The sequence below is a fragment of the Zalophus californianus genome, chromosome 14, assembly GCF_009762305.2.
Source record: "Zalophus californianus isolate mZalCal1 chromosome 14, mZalCal1.pri.v2, whole genome shotgun sequence".
NCBI lineage: Eukaryota > Metazoa > Chordata > Mammalia > Carnivora > Otariidae > Zalophus > Zalophus californianus.
This window is the reverse complement of record NC_045608.1, coordinates 44,263,101-44,276,990: the sequence shown is the minus strand read 5'-3', so window position 1 is coordinate 44,276,990 and position 13,890 is coordinate 44,263,101. Positions and strand designations below refer to the sequence as shown.

Here is a 13,890-nt window from a genome sequence, read left to right as displayed (position 1 = left end):
TACTGTCGGGTTTCTCAGATTTATATGCATGAGCTCCATAGGAGATTTTGGTGGCTCTGAGCTGCCTCTGTATAGCAAAGAAGGCCATTTACATGATTCCTGGTAGCAGTGAGTAGTATTCAGAGATTTCCATCGGAGTAGCTAAGTTTATCAAAGCTTTGTTAGAGATACTTATGATTTGGAGGAAAAGCTGGAATTATATTTTGGCAAACCTTTCTCAAAATAGGTAATAAGAAACTAAATGCCATGGATTTAAATTAGTAGGTTCCTATTTATAAGGAAAAGAAATTTTGTAACTATATGAGGTGATGGTTAACTAAACTCATTGTAGGAACAATTCCGCAACATATACCTTTATCAAATCATCATATTGTACATCTAAAACTTATACAGTGTTATGTGTCAATTTTATCTCTATAAAACTAGAAGAAATAAATTACTAGGATTCTTTCTTATAAAAAGTACATACCCAAAAACATATGTATGATACTCAAAACTGTAAGTGGAAGAAAAACAACAAGGTCTGTCAAATAAAGTTCTCCTGAAATACCAAGTTTTTGTCCAAGCTTCTAAGAATCCCCATTAGTATAACTATAAACAATTTAAATTTTCTAAAGCTCAAAAACAATTTATTTTTCAGGAGAACCTCATGGGATCAAAACAGGGTGGGGTTGCAGGAGAAATATGCTGTGTCACCAGTTTATGTATGTAAGTCAAAATTCAATAGCCATTTCACCTTTCTTCTTTGCAGAAGCGAGAAAACTACCAGCACAGCCATGGGATTTCTTAACTGTGGAGAACAATGGAATAACTTCAAAGGTGGACCTTTAGCCTTTCTCCAGAGCACCAAATGCCTGGAAATCTTGCCTCTACTTAACTATTACCTGCTCAACAAGTTATCTTCCTTTTATCATTGAAAACCTTGAGAACCATATTCTCTAAGAGATCTTTTTAGTTTAATAAAGAAGTGCCCAGTTGTACATGGAGGACTACATAATTTCAATCTCTTTAATTTATAGTTTAAGGAGCAATATAACAGATACATATATGTATGGCAAATAAATATTGTGCTGAATAAAAATATTAAATCAACAGAAAACGGGTGATCAAGTTTCACCATCATAGAAGATATACATAATCCAACAAGAGCACTAGCAATATTCAGGGAAAGACAAAGGGAAGTACCCATGAAACAGTTGGAAGAGTAAAAGGAAGTGACTGATTATTCCAAATGAAAACATAACTGGGCATTTTTCAAATGATAATGATAATGTGAAGAATTATAAAACTGACCCTAGACTTCTTTAGTGCTGAGTATGAAGTTCTTCCCTTTATTAGTTCAAGTTCGTGCTACCCAATTTCCAGTTCAATGTTTACCAAAAGAAAGGTAGAGTTCAGGGAAGAAGTCTTGTTAGTGCAATGTATTCTTAATATCATATGCTATAATTTTTAGGGTCACTGAAACTGTTGGCATTATCCACCTAGACTGCCAGTGTTCCTTTCATCTGAATCTCAAAGATCTCCAGTGCCTGAGATGGCATAACATCCCACTGTAAGTCACTGTGAATAAATCCAACTTCAGGTCAGAAAACAGAGAACTACTTTTCAGAATTTTCAGAATCAGTTGTTGAATCAAATACAATAAGAAAGCAAACCTGTAATTTCTACATATACATGCGTAACTTATGTATCGGGCTTACATTAAGGACTACAGACCTCTGAGATGCTAATAGACACTCTTGTGACATTAAAGAAATCTCTAAGAAAGACATGGTACACAATATGGGCTCTTTCTGCACCACTAATTCTTTTTTTTAAAGATTTTATTTATTTGAGACAGAGAGAGAGAGAGCACACACAGAGAGAGGGAGAAGCACGGTCCCTGCTGAGCAGGGAGCCTGATGCGAGGCTCCGTCCCAGGTCCCCAAGTTCATGACCCGAGCTGAAGGTAGATGCCTACCTGACTGAGCCACCCCGGTGCCCCCCAATAATTCTTTCTGAGAGAAAGGGTGGGGAGTGGCTGAGGGAGAGAGAGACTCTTAAGCAGGCTCCTCACGCAGCAGCATGGGGCCTGATGTGGGGCTAGATCTCACCACCCCAAGATCATGACCTGAGCCAAAATCAAGAGCTGGACGCTTAACTGCCCCATGCACCACTAATTAATTGCTCAAAATGCAAGTAAGATCAAGTACAAACCACACCATTGTGGTTTGGTGTCTTTATGCACTAGCCTTTTCCCTTTTCTACAGAAAAATAAAAGGGCTGGAGTAGAACAGTCAGCTTCCATCACTGGTGGCTTTAGGAACAGGGACTGAAGAAGTAAGGAAAAGGGTAGCTTGGGAAAAGGTACCTGGTAATGGCTCCATGGCCTCTTCCAAATTCTCCTTTTTTCTGTTGAAAAGGGAAAGGAGAAGCAATACAATTTGAGGGAGACTACTTCTTGATCTGTAATGTTTTTATTTCCATTTTGTCAAATGTTTCACGGTTAATAGTTACTGTATTATTAATACAATAATTACTCTTGTAGTAATTATGAAGTACACAGGACAGAGGAAGAAACATTTCCTTTAACTTGATCCCTAAAGATTTTTACAATTAAAGCATTAGATAAGGGGCGCCTGGGTGGCTCAGTCGGTTATACACCTGACTCTTGATTTCGGCTCAGGTCATGATCCCAGAGTCCTGGGATCAAGCCCCACGTCGGGCTCCCTGCTCAGCAGGGAGGTTGCTTCTCCCTCTCCCTCTGCCCCTCCTCACTGTTCATGCTCTTTCTCACCCTCTCTTTCTCAAATAAATAAATAAAATCTTTAAAAAAATAAAGCATTAAGATAAGATTTAGAATACATATTCTTATTTTTCAAATGTTAACTTTAAGTTATGTGTGAAGCACGTAGGCTTCTATGGTAGGCATCTAACAGGCAGGTGATATGCTACCAGTTGCTGCTATCATTATTACTATTGCTGGTAGCGGTGGTCCTTGTCATTGTCAAGAAATGTGAAAGGAAACATTCTTCTTTGGACAATTACAAGTAACATGGAGAGCTTGCTAACTGCCAGGTAAGTACTCTATTGTCTCCATTTTTTTTCACATTTTAAAAATTTTATTATGTTATGTTAATCACCATACATTATATCATTAGCTTTTGATGTAGTGTTCCATGATTCATTGTTTGCATATAATACCCAGTGCTCCATTCACTACATGCCCTCTTTAATACCCATCACCAGGCTAACCCATCCCTCCACCCCCACCCCTCCAGAACCCTCAGTTTGTTTCTCAGAGTACATCGTCTCTCATGGTTCATCTCCCCCTCCAATTTCCTCCCCTCCCTTCATTTTTCCCTTCCTACTATCTTCTTTTTTTAACATACACTGTATTATTTGTTTCAGAGGTACAGGTCTGTGATTCATCAGTCTTACACAATTCGCAGCACTCACCATAGCACATACCCTCCCCAATATCTATCACACAGCCACCCCATCCCTCCCACCCCCCACCACTCCAGCAACACTCAGTTTGTTTCCTGAGATTAAGAATTCCTCATTATCAGTGAGATATGATGCTTGTCTTTCTGATTGACTTATTTTGCTCAGCATAATACCCTCCAATTCCATTCATGTTGTTGCAAATGGCAAGATTTCATTTCTTTTGATGGCTGCATAATATTCCATTGTACACCACATCTTCTATATCCATTCATCTGTCGATGGACATCTTTGCTCTTTCCACAGTTTGGCTATTGTGGACATTGCTGCTAAAAACATCGGGGTGCACGTACCCCTTCAGAACCCTACATTAGTATCTTTGGGGTAAATACCCAGTAGTGCGATTGCTGGGTCGTAGGGTAGCTCTATTTTCAACTTTTTGAGGAACCTTCATACTGTTTTCCAGAGTGGTTGTACCAGCTTGCATTCCCACCAACAGTGTAGGAGGGTTCCCCTTTCTCCGCATCCCCTCCAACATATTGCCTCCATTTTTTTTAAAGATTTTATTTATTTATTTGAGAGAGAGAGAATGAGAGATAGCACGAGAGGGAAGAGGGTCAGAGGGAGAAGCAGACTCCCTGCTGAGCAGGGAGCCCGACGTGGGACTCAATCCTGGGACTCCAGGATCATGACCTGAGCTGAAGGCAGTCGCTTAACCAACTGAGCCACCCAGGTGCCCATATTGCCTCCATTTTTAAGAGAGCTGAGGCACTTGCTCAAGGTGAAACAAAAAGGAGATGGCAAAGACAGGAGTAGAATCTAACCAGTTTGGCTATGGCAACAGCTCTCTTAGGCTATCTTAATCACTGAGATCCCTCAGCTGTTTAAACACCTACAATAATAACCTAATTGGGTAAATGGATACTCTATAAAATATTACTAAATTGCCAAGTCAAACTAAACAAAACAAAATAAAACAAAACGAAACCAAAACAACCCAAGGAAGATTCTTGTTTGTTAGCCGATTTGTCCTTGTCTCTATATTTCACAGCTACAAGACAAGGCTGAAAAAGGAGTTTTAGCTTAAGATATGGGGTTAATAGGCACAAAGCCAAGCAACAATTTTAAAAAGTCAAAATAAAATAGAACTACCCCTCTCCTCAAGAAAAAGATCCCAAACCTCACTGTATTAGATGAAAGGGAAAGATAAACAAAGGGTAAATTATTTAACAAAGAATAACCAAATACATATATAGGGGAGACAGCATAGGCCCGCCCTTAGACTCCAAAGCATCTGATGGTTGGGCTGCATGTCCCCTAATTTTGAGAACACTCTTGTTCATACCCTTTTTTCCCCATTGCTTCCAACTTTGGAAGACTTGGTCATGTTTCATTAATCCATTATGTGGCAAGTCTAGAAATCAAAAACATTCTTAACAACTCCCTAAAATATTAGGGATGTTTATATAACTTAGTTTCCTCCAATATTTCCCCCATCTGAAAAAGTTTTTATTTTCTATTAAGGACAAGAGAAAGTTTCCTAAAACCCAAATGATAAGAAGGAATGAACTTGAGAGTGTACCTTCCTTGACTTTCTTCTTACAGCAGTTTAAAACGTACTAGATTTGAGATATGGCCCATATCTTTTGAAAAAGTAACACAATTTCATTTCTATTTCCCTCTTCCATCTGCGGCAGACCACTTAATCTAAGTAGGTAGAAGTAAAAAATAAATTTCTGACATTAATAATATGATATGAATTTACTGGAAATTTTAAAAACAATTTTTCTTGTAAAGTTAATGTTGTTACAAGCAGAAAAAAAACTGGGAAGTACACACAATAATGTGTTAATAATGTTTATCTATTGATGTTATATTGTTTTTAAACATCTTTTTTTCAGGGCACCTGGCTGGCTCTGTTGGTAGAGCATGACTCTTGATCTCAGGGACCTGAGGTCGAGCCCCTCGTTAGGCATAGAGCCTTCTTAAAAAAAAATAAACTATCTATTTTTTTCTATTTTCCAATTTTTAAGGTAATGAACACTATTACAGTGTAATATAATAAAGGAAAGGAAAATATCATATAATGAGTGAGCTAATCCCAACTCTATGACTATCCTTGAACAAGCAGTTTAAAACATAGACTTATTACTTAACAACTGGATTTGCAAAATGAACATCCCTTCACCCTTTCCTGGTGCTTCAAGATCCCAGGGAGACTACAATTCATTCCAGTGCTTAGACTGAGAACTTCTCATCAAGATTTGGAGTTTCTGTTACTACCTTCTACCATAATACTCTAAACTATTTCCCCCCCAGTTATGATATACTTGTATTGGCCCAACCATCTGCCTCAAAAAGTTCCTCTTTTGATCAAATATTTTCAAGGTACTACACTTGGTCTATTTATAAAAGTTGACTTTTATTTTATTTTATTTACTTAGAGGGGGGAGGGCAGAAGGAAAGGGAGAGAGAATCCCAAGCAGCCTCAATGCCTAGTGCGGAGCCCGACACAGGGCTTGATCTCACAACCCTGAGAACATGACCTGAGCCAAAATCAAGAGTCAGACGCCTAACCTCCTGAGCCACACAGGCACCCCTAAAAGTTGACTTTTAATACCAACCATCTGGAGAAAATAAACATCAACTTTAAAATATATAGGGAGAAAAAGGATCATTACAGTTAGTGACAAGAAAGAAGGAGAAAAACACGGATTTTAAAAAATCATGTACGTGGTTGAAGAAAATCTAAGGTACTACTTCAGGGTTAGTCTAGTTTTAACAGCAAGATTGGCTATGGAGAAGATAGGCAGGGATATATATTTTTAAAGTAATAATTCATTTAAAAAATATTTCAGATTTGTATTTCCAAGCACTGTCTACTGAAAAGTTTGAGAAGCAATGACAATTCAATAACAATAAGCACTTCCTAGTACCCTGATTGTGGTTTTCTACTACCATTCCCCACTGAAAAGAATCAAAGCTCCTTGAAATTATGGCCAATTCCAGGTCTGGGGCAGGAAATGCACTTGAACAGAGAGCAAAGAAGCTATCAAGGGGTAATGGATCACGTCAAAAGACATGAGTCAATATGAAATGTTCCCATAGGCCAAGGACTAGAGAAATTGAACATAAAAGAGAAAAATGCAATGCAGTGAAACATATTTAAAACATAAAAACTCACAAATTAATTTTGCTACTCAAGGAAAAAAAGAGAGATCTCCTCTTGGAAAAAAACAAACAAAACAAAACAAAACAAAAAAAACCCAAAGCATCTACTTGAATGTGGCTAAAAGGAAAGGGAAAGAGGGAAATATTTATTCTGCTCTTCCTGTACTTCAAAGTAACCAAATAGTCCTGGTTTTTGAGAGTTTTAATATTTTTAATGAAGAATTTCAGCTAATAAATGTGGAAAGAATGACAGAATTATAAAATACCACTTTGCAAACCTTAATACAAAATTCATTTAGGCAATGATAATAAATGGGGGAACTTTATAATACAGGGATAAGGTTGACACCTCCTGAACCCACAGCTGGAGTTTAGCAACACTAATAGTGAAGCAATGAGACACCAGGAGCCTTCCCACAAGAGACAATAGGAAGCACACACACTACGTAGGAAGTATTTCTGCTGATTTGAATATAGTCAAATCCTTACATCTAAATTCCATTTATAGGATGGAGGAACAAGTAAAGAAACAAGCAAACTCAGAATAGGGACAGGTAGAGAGAACAACTGATCTAGTTTCTGCAACAAGCCAGGGTTATCTGGTTTATAATTTGGAATTAGGGGGACACCTAGGTGGCTCAATCAGTTAAGTGTCTGCCTTCAGCTCAGGCCATGATTCCAGGATCCTGGGATCGAGCCCCACATCAGGATCCCTGATCAGTGGGGAACCTGTTTCTCCCTCTCCCTCTGCTGCTCCCCCTGCTTGTGCTCTCTCTCTGTGTGTCAAAGAAGTAAATAAAATCTTAAAAAAAATAAATTTGGAACTAGGATTCAAGTTTAGACTAAAAGTCTATGTTTTTTCCCCCACTGAGACATGCTATTTGATGTAGAAACAAGGTAAGCATGAAGATGATACATTCTGTTTGTGGTGTGTGTGTATATTTGGGTTTGGTTTGAGGTTTTTGTTTTTAAGGCCCAATTTTTTTGTCTGTGTGCCAGACATAGTACTAAAAAAAGCCAACCTCGTGTACCTTGTCAGTTTTCTGTTACCCTTTACTCTATGATGTTGTCACTTGCTCTCTAAACTTTAACAGTTATCCACCCAGCCAAGCAGCACTTATAGAAATCCTATAGCTGTAGAGTCAGATGACTTTAATTCAAATCCTATACCCACTACCCATATGATATTGGGCAAGTTACTTAGTCTCTCATCTGTAAAATGGGGTAATACAACCAATATCATAGATTTTTGTGAGAATACATAAGATTTAATGCATATATAACATTTTTAGAATAGTGCCTGGCACAGAATAAATGTGAAAAAAGAGTAGTAATAGGGGCGCCTGGGTGGCTCAGTCGGTTAACTGTCTGACTCTTGATTTTGGCTCAGTTCATGATCTCAGGGTCCTGGGATTGAGTCCTGCTTTGGGCTCCACACTCAAGGTGGAGTCTGCTTGAGAGTCTCTCTCTCCCTCTGCCCCTGCCCCCACTGACATGCGCATGCATGTTCGCTCTCTTTTTCTCTCTCAAAATAAAAAAATAAAATCTTAAAAAAAAAAAGAGTAGTAATAGGTTGGGTTTTTTTGTTTTTGTTTTGTTTTTGAGCATTGTGCTACATTGAAGATACTAAGAAAAGTAAGATGCACTTCTTCCCTTGCATGTATTAGGCATTACAATAGATTCTGGGGCATTGTTCTAGGAACAAATGGCCATCAATGTAGAAGTTCCAAAAGCTGCTATTTGGTAGTATATACAATTTATTTATTAAGAAATTTTACAGTCACATATACAAATTTATTGTCCCTCACAGTTATCAGATTCTTTGTATAAGAAAATTACTTGTAGTGATAAATCACTAAATTCTACTCCTGAAACCAATATTACACTATATGTTAACTAATTAGAATTTAAATATGAACTTGAAACATGAAAAAAAAAAGAGCATTACTTGTTATAGAGCATTACTGCTCACACATCTTTTCTCTATTAAAAATATTCACTGGGGCACCTATGTGGCACTGTCGGTTAAGCATCTGCTTTTGGCTCTGGTCAAGATCCCAGAGTTTTGGGATCAAGCCCCACATCAGGCTCCCTGTTCAGTAGGGAGTCTGCTTCTCCCTCTGCCTCTGTCCCTCCCCTCCCCCTGCTCTTGCTCGTGCTCTCTCTCAATTAAATAAATCTTTAAAAAAAATAATCACCGATGACAGTGATAATGGAAATCACACATGGTTCGTGCAAGTTCTCACAGTCTATAATCCAAAATTAAAAGCAAGCATATATTCACATTTCTCTCTCTTTTGTGCTCTTTTTGCATTTCATTTATTCTTTGAAATTGACATTTGTTGCACTTGATTATAATTAGTTGAGTCTAGTGTTTGACTCCCCATTAGATTATGAGTTGTTAGGGGAAATATTTTGTTTAAAACTAGAATGAGTAAAAAAAAAAATAATGAATACATCGAGCTTTTTGTGTGTCTTATCTAATTAGACATTAAATGAATTTGAAGAGATATTATCTCTCCCAAGCACATTCCAAAAAAGCACAAAGCTAACCATGCATTCCGATTTTATTCATCCTCTTTGCTGAAAGTCTTTAGAAAATGCAAATAGATTAAAAGACAAAATTTCCAACCTCTTTTAATAGTTCTGTACATTTAAATCTGGATGAATCTCTTTTGACAGTTTCTGAAGCCAAAAGTATTTTAGGTACTGAAATAAAAGCCCTGCCCTACTAACTTTATTCTAAAACTAACCATTTCTACCAATATACTTATGGATATGCAATATGTCTTAAATTGTTATGTAAATAATTACTGTAAGATGCCAATTAATTTCATATAATTATTAAAAAGTGTCATAATTAAAAGATAAAGTACAATGCTATTTTTTCTTTGCAATGAAGAGGTACATGTTTCTACTGGAAATCTTTACTTTCTTCCTTGAAATACCAGAAATTCTTCTGTAAAATAAACACATCTCATCAAGACTCTCTGGAACTAGTATAATTACCAGAGGCAATCCCTGTGTAAGATCAAAGAAGCAAAACAATAATAGGCAACGTGTGACCTCGACCATGTCACCAGAGACCAATTTTTCAACAGGGAGAAGAGTCAATAATCCAGAACAGAAAACATTAAATAACCAGAAATGCTTCCAAAGTGTGGTTTACTGCATCCATCAAGGCTGCCACACTCAGAGAGTTCAGAGTCTTTACGGTTTCAGAGAACAGACTTGTGGGGATTTATCACAGCAATTATTCAAATCTGCAGAAAACACCAGAGGCAAAAAACCAATTTCCCAAATGCAGAGTAGAATTTCAAAAGATAACCATAATAATTTTCCAAATTTCATTGGATGCTTTAAAAAGTATAATGGGAAGAGCACAGAGGACTAAATCTTTTCCATAGAACATTCACCTAATTTCTCTTAATTTCCAATCCCCACTTAGTTTTCCCAAGAAGTTGTTTGGAAAGTGAGCTATAAACATTAACCAGATAAATATAATTAGTAATCATACATTGAAGACTTCTGCAGGTTTTTGTTTTGTTTTGTTCTGGTAATACTGGGTCCCTGGATCCAGAAACAGGACTTCTTTGGTCTCCTTTGTAACGTATTTAGATGACTAATAAGAATTATAAGGGTGCAAAGTGGGGTAAAGAAATTCCCATTCACAGTAATTACAGTAAAATAGAAGTATATTTAAATTTGACTTTTAAAAAGCATCACAGATAAAATTGGGTAGAATCAGCAAAATCTGATTGTTTTCCTTCGGACCACAACCAAACAGCTATGTTCTTTCAAAATTAGATGTGACTTAGGGACTGGAAAAATTTATCTGAATTTTTTAACTTGCAAAACACCCACTCTGCTGGTAATTCAGAGAGAAGTAAAAGGACTTAGCTTAGATGAAAAAGTGCTGGAAATTCAAAGCAACTGTGAACATTGTGTTTATATGGATTTGTTACTTCTGCTACCTTCATCTTTCCACTCTGTCATCTGCCCCTGTCTTTCCATCTTCTTATCTTATTAACATTGCTAATTGTATTTGTCAGTTTTGCCACAATTTCAATGCTACTTAAACAGCTGTGGGTTTTCTCTAGGCAATTATCAGTCACTACACTTAGGTTTCTAAATTAGTTGTTGAAAGGCACTTTAACCTTGAGAAAATAGACACTGAGCACACTGCATGCATGCTGAGCCTTACATTTATGCATATGTTGCTTTAAAATGAGTAATTATTAAGAGATTGAAAAAAAATTACACACAAGTGTAACCCACAAATACTGTAAATTTACAAATTAGTAAGAAAATGCTTAACAAAGCCTATTATATACTAGGCATCATTTCATCTTTTTCCCCTTACTGTATATATAGTAATATATGTTCTCTATGTATTTGTACATGTATGGAGGGAATAAGCTGAACATCAAAATACTGCCAAATTCCTCTAACAGTCCCCTTTTACTACCTATCTGCCAGGTGGCCAACAGCTTTCAAAGGTATCCATAATCATGGAAGTGGTATCTTAAGGTCATGGGCTCTGGTAAAGACAGCTCTCACAACATGCGGATCCCTCCTCCCCCACCCCTTTTCCATTTCCCTTCAAAAAGAAAAATTCTTTATTATACTTGCTTTTCTTATTCTCTATTCTTGACCCTGACATTGATTTTCTTCTTACTACTATAAAATGTACAAGAAACACATTCAAGAAGAAACACAGGTTTATGGTTATTCATCAACTGATACCCACTTCTATGAAATACAACTAAATTTTTAAAACCTCTTCTGTAATCTAGAAACATTATATTTCATGTGCCATTTATTCCCTTTATCCATTAAAATAAATTCTAAGGTAACTTTTCAGAGTTAACAAACTTTGGTGTTTTTAAAGGTTTGTAATGTCCTGTTTGTGGGTCAGTCAAAAGCTCCTTAGAATAATCTTTAAATTAATGTAGGCTTGCTCCTTACCAGTCTCTCCCCCACCCTCCACTTTTGGCTCTGAGGAAGGAAAAGGGTGGTAATTCAACAGTGCAAAATTCTTCACTGAGAGACAAACATTAAAATGATAAACATTTTGGAAAGCAAAGTATACTTCAAACCCTCACTGTTCTTTCAGACCTATATTGACTCTTATAGTAGTTGCCAACATTTGGTAAGGATTATCCTTCCATTAGACAAAAGCAAGCATTCCTTAGATAAATCAGGAGTTTTTGCCATGAGACTCATAAAACCTTTTCACAACACAGATTTTCAAGAGAATCCTTTAAGGTTTTAGGAGGCTGCTCCTTTTACTAAGTAACAAAATACACCCCATGGTGTCTCACTGACCCCACTCAGCTGTCCTTTGACCTCTTCAATTGTTGAAGCCTAACTCCTGGGCCACAGAATTTGCCTCCCATATCAAACAGGGGATGTTGCTAACTCCTAGCACCTGGTGTAACAAAACGCAATGGTTCCCCGCTCTTCTATCTCCTCCACTCCCTCTCTGATCATTTTCCAGATGTTCCAGGCCCAAATGTTAAGCCAACACTAGGTTCCAGGGTCTGCATGGTCACCAAGGCACAAACAGGGACCACGCTGAAGTGGTAATGACCCTCTTGTTCTTTTTGGCCTCAAAAGAATTCAGCAGAAAGATCTTTGCCTTCTCTTGGAAATGCCAGGCTACTCAAACGTGTTGGAACATCCAAAAGGAGACATGCAGTCTTAGGCTATGCCTACACAGAACAAGAGTTCCTTAAAATAGCAGCTCCAAATCCTTAATCCTGAGCAAATGTTTAATTTTCTTGGACATAGGGAGGGAAAAAAAAGGCAATATTTTCTAAACTAAAAGCCTCCTAAAAATAGAAAAAAACCCTTTCAATGAAATTTTTAAAACATACATCTCAAGATAGTGTTATATGATAAACATTTTAATACAGTCATTTTATATGGTTTGGGTTTTTTTTTTTTTTTTTTGCAGAGGCCAATGATCTAGATTTCTCTCTTATTAAACAATTTGAAAGATAAAAAGCACAGTCAACAAAGGGGAATCAAAAACTGAATTCTTATTGTCTTAATTTAGGTATACAGGAAATATAACACAGAGGCTGTTGCCAGAAAAAAAAATTATTCAGAAATACTGAATAAGCAAAAACTTAATGCTGAATAAGGGTTTTTTTTTTCTTTTGGTGGAAAGGATGGGGGAGGGGAGAGGAAAGCAGAGGGAAGGAAATGGAAGAAGAGCTCATAGAAATATCTGCTTAATCAGTTTAGGAACCAAATATAGTAGCTTTATTTAAATTCTAAATATAACTTCCTAAAACAAATTTGATCTTGAAAAATTGGGGGGTGGGTATTATAACTGTACAATACCTTGGTTTATTTATTAACATTTTTGAATCACGTTCATGATTAAGTTGGGCTGTCAACACTTCAGGGAGCCTGTTGTCTAGATTTTACTTGTTTAAAGCTTTTGTGCACCTGCAAAAACATAAAAAAATAAAAATATTTATATTTATGTAAAGACATGAATTAGTTTCCAAATGCATTATATTCCAGAAAAAAATAATTTAAATATTTACAATTCTACAAGTTACAATTACAAATAAATTATCAAAGTCTTACATAACTCCCTATACATCATAATGGGCAAATACAGGTATTCCTCCTTCTTAAATATTCCCAAAATAATCACTAATTATATATACTCAAAAATAATTTGTTGTTCTTAAGATATCCCCCCTACTCCTACCCTACTAAATGTAAGTTGAATAAATCTGTCAAGTCTGCAGTTTTGACAAGTGTTACCATATGTGAACAGACCCACAGACTATTTTTATTTTTAGGAATGAAAATAATGAAAGGCAATTTTCTTATTCTAAGGAGTTTGAATTTTATAATCTCTGATGCTTGGCCAAAATTTATCTCCTCAAAGAACTATAAAAAATTTAAGACATAACTAATATTGCTTAAAAGTATTTTTGTACTTTTTGAAACTAATGCTTTAATAATCTCCAAGAAAGAGAGGCTGCATGAAGAAAAAAAGAGTTACTGTTTTCTACCCTTTTGAGTAGGGTATTTCTAGGAGTAATTAAACTAAGTAATTATAATTACATATAACTGGTTGAAAATTACAGTATGCATATTATTCTCTCCTTTAAATAGATTATGGTCAATATAAACTATTGGGTGGAAAAATAGGAAATATAGTCATAAAACATCAAGTGAAATAAAAACTATTTGTTACTGATTTTTATATGCAACTGAGAAGTGTTTTTGTTCCTTTGTTACTGTGTCTAAAAGGAAAACAAAAGG

At 36.3% G+C, this 13,890-nt stretch overlaps 1 protein-coding gene across 10 annotated transcripts in view; it reads right to left on the bottom strand.

Annotated features, from left to right (window-relative positions):
• Window positions 1-13,890, bottom strand: part of GREB1L (GREB1 like retinoic acid receptor coactivator) — a 274,155-nt gene that overhangs the window by 141,660 nt on the left and 118,605 nt on the right. For 8 of the 10 annotated variants that reach the window (XM_027576039.1, XM_027576044.1, XM_027576045.1 and 5 more), the window contains one exon: window positions 12,949-13,056. The exons of 1 other annotated variant lie outside the window; for it this stretch is intronic. The gene's annotated coding sequence lies outside the window, so the exon portion shown is untranslated. Of the gene's footprint in view, window positions 1-2,350; window positions 2,392-12,948; window positions 13,057-13,890 lie in introns of all 10 variants that reach the window. One more of the 10 variants, XM_027576041.1, reaches the window with a different exon arrangement.